This window comes from Trachypithecus francoisi, unplaced genomic scaffold, assembly GCF_009764315.1.
Source record: "Trachypithecus francoisi isolate TF-2019V2 unplaced genomic scaffold, Tfra_2.0 Lachesis_group7, whole genome shotgun sequence".
In the NCBI taxonomy this organism is placed as follows: Eukaryota; Metazoa; Chordata; class Mammalia; order Primates; family Cercopithecidae; genus Trachypithecus; species Trachypithecus francoisi.
In genome coordinates this window covers 30,750,434-30,754,130 of record NW_022681472.1, presented here as the reverse complement: position 1 = coordinate 30,754,130, position 3,697 = coordinate 30,750,434, and positions in this window count along the sequence as shown.

The following is a 3,697-nucleotide window of genomic DNA, read 5'->3' as shown; positions in this document are numbered from 1 at the left end:
TGGGTTTCCAGCTCTTTCTTCTTCGTCCTTAAGAATCCTTTGTCCTAGTTTGACCCTATAATGACAGTGCCATCAAGGCTGCACCATCAGACCTTTCCTTTTCAGAGTGATGTCACTAGTTTTAAATTAGAAAATAACTGTAATTTATTTTATTGAATTTAAACTTCACCAATTCATGAATACATAGGCTAACCTCCTAAGGATTTAAGCAGAGATAAAATGACAATTATGCAAAGACATAACTGAAGAGTTTAATGTTTTTCAGGGAAAGACTGAACTAGATAATCACTTTAATATAATTGCAGAATTCAGAACTCATACACTTAGAGCAAAGCTCATTCACACAACTATTTTTTTAATTCAGATTTTTAGGGTGCTGAATTAATTTAATTTTTGAAATTAGCAATAATTTCATTTTCAAAATTAATTTTTTTAACGGAGAGGTTTTTTTTTTAAAGAAAGCTTGGCCCTAATTCTTTTGAATATCTCTCCTTAATGTTAACAAAATATATAAATACTTGACCAATAAAGGTTAACATTAATTTAGAAGATATGTAATTTACTCCCATTTCCAAAGTAGTAGAATCTGCTTTCACAATGTATCACTGAATTGAAATACATCTAAGAAATACTGTCTTGAATATATCCTAGATGCTACATGCTGTTTGGTAGAAATAAGTAAATATCAGCCTCTGCTTAATCTTAATCACTCACTGAGCTATCATGAAAGATCAGACTGTCAAATTAGACTCACAAGAATCAGATGACTTACTCAGTGTCAAGCGTCACTATAATTCCAAGGACATAGCTACTCAAGAGGCACAAGTGAAACAAAGAGAGGTCTGGGACCTCCCAATGTTCTTTCTTTCAGCCATGCCCTCTGGCCTTAAATAATAGATAAGATCTCCAGGTGAGATGTGTGAGATTTACTTCACTCATCAGGAAACATTTAAATTATAGAACATTTCCGGTTCATATTCCAGAGAATTCTATAATTTACAAAGCATTCTACAGAGATCCATGTCTCATAAATCCATAAATTTCAGGTTCATTTACCCTGAGTTATTTTTAGCCAGGAATATTCGGCTAAGAGTATTCTGTACAGAAGGTGGATATATATATATATATATATATATATATATATATATATATATAGTCTTTTAACCAAGAGGTCCAGGAGAAAAGGTGATTGAGCAAAGTCATTTGATTTCTTCACCATCTCCCCAATCCTCTCACCCAGAGCATCCCTCTGGAAAGGGAATAAATGTATCATAGGCAGGTTGTCTAACTTCTTTCTTACAATATACTGGAGAATAGAGAAGGTTGTGAAACTTGTATGCACACCTACAATAGAAATAAAACAAGACCTTCTCTATTCTCCGGTATATGTGAGTGAGAAACAAATTAGGCTAGGCACCTGCCTGTGATCCCTTTGCTCCTCTTTCCAGGGATGCTCTGGGCGGGAGGGTTGGGGTGATGGTGGAGAAAGCAGACGACGGCTCAATCACCTTTTCTTCTGGACCTTTACGTAAAAAGACTGATAACATATTTTAAAGAAGTCTTCTTTATAGAATACTCTTTTTTTTTTTTTTTTTTTTTTTTTTTTTTTTTTTTGAGACGGAGTCTCGCTCTGTCGCCCGGCTGGAGTGCAGTGGCCGGATCTCAGCTCACTGCACGCTCCGCCTTCGGGTTCACGCCATTCTCCTGCCTCAGCCTCCCGAGTAGCTGGGACTACAGACGCCCGCCACCTCGCCCGGCTAGCTTTTTGTATTTTTTTTAGTAGAGACGGGGTTTCACCATGTTAGCCAGGATGGTCTCGATCTCCTGACCTCGTGATCCGCCCGTCTCGGCCTCCCAAAGTGCTGGGATTACAGGCTTGAGCCACCGTGCCCGGCCTATAGAATACTCTTAACAATTGCTAGTGTATGTGCACAGACAAGTTTTCCCAAAACTTATAGAAAGAGTAATAAAAATGTATAAATTTGTGTGGCAAACAGATGTTTCCCTGAAAGGTAAGACAGTATCATTTATTACAGAATATTGTAACAGACTTTTAATGAGACAAAAGAATAAACAGAGGTAATTAGGAATAGGACCATTCAAGATACAGATGAAATTAAAAGCGCTGGACTTTGACTTTCTTTTATGAAAGGGCTCATTATCACAGCACAGGCAGAAGAATGCTGTTGTGAAATGGTAATCATCTACTAACTTGCCTTTTCTCTTTCCACTAGTTTCTGATCTCCTTAATGGCTCTCCTGTTTACTATTTTATAGCCAGTGCTGATAAAACAGTACACAAAAAATATTTATAATGAATGAATGTGTTTTTCAAAAATTATATATTTCTGTATTTATCAATGTGTTTTTTTCTAGCACAATTAAAAACCTAATTTATGATTTCTGCATCACTGTTACCACTTCATATCAGAATCTAACTTCTGGTGTATGAAGAAGCATTTTTCCCGTAAAATGTGTTCAGTTGTTTAGGAAAATATCTACTCTGAAGACTAAAAGATGTTAATTATCACAAATAGATATTTCTGTAAATATTGAGGTGGGAGATCAGTAGGACTTATTTTCTGAGCACCAAATCATGACCCTGGTGATCAAAGCAGGATGCAGTAAAGAAACCAGCAGAAACCAGCAGTTGGGGAGGGGGAGGAGAGCAACCTCTAGTTGCCCTCACTGCTCATTAGTATAAAGACACTGCCAGCAGCACCATGACAGTTTACAAATGCCATGGTAATGACTCAAAACTTACCTTATATGGTTCCAGGAACTCCTCTGCCGCTTTTCTAGAAAATTCGGAATAACCTACTCATTAATTAGCATTTAATTAAGAGTGGGTATAAATACAGTTAGCCAGTAATCTAAGGGGTCGCTTCTGTTGCTGTACACTGCTGCTGCTGCGGCTGTTGCTGCTGCTCCTCCTAGGGACTGCTGCACGGGCTGCTGCTGGGACTTCTCTGCGCACCACCCTGCTTGTGGAGCAGCCACTTTTCTATACCCTGATGCTCTGGGCTACTCCGCCTGTGGGATAGCCCTGCTCTGTCTATGGAGCAGCCACTTTGCTGTACCCTGCTGCTCTAATAAACTTGCTGTTTTTTCACCCTTGGCTCACTCTTGAATTCTTTCCTGAGCAAAGCTGAAAACCCTCCCTGGCCTGCTCCCCAATTTGGGAGTTCACCTGCATTAATATGACACAGGAACACAATGTGTTCCAAATTCTGCTCAATATTCTATTTCTAGTAAAATTGCATACAGAAGTATACTACTAAGTCTACTTTAAAATATTTGAACATTCTGGTTGGGCCCACACAGTGTATCAATTTTCCCAGAAAACTCAGTAAAGCAATTTCACATTCTGAATGACATCTTCCACATAGCCTTAATCAGTGAGGAAACACTAAGCTGAGACAGATGGTAACGTAACCATGAACAACTCCTGCTTCTACATCTTTAATGCTTTTTGCCATTTGGAAAATAAACCTTACTTTATTTCATAATGTAACCACCTCTTTAAACTTAAGTTTACTTTTCTGGTATGTGGAACAAACCACTCTAAGGTGTCAAGGGAGACTCTTTATTAACTAAGAGATCCCAAACTGTCAAAACTAAAGGGGGAGGAAACCAATGGTGTGCTTATGGTACTCCTCAGTTGATTGACTGGGCTTTCAATGACAGCCTGCTCTCCT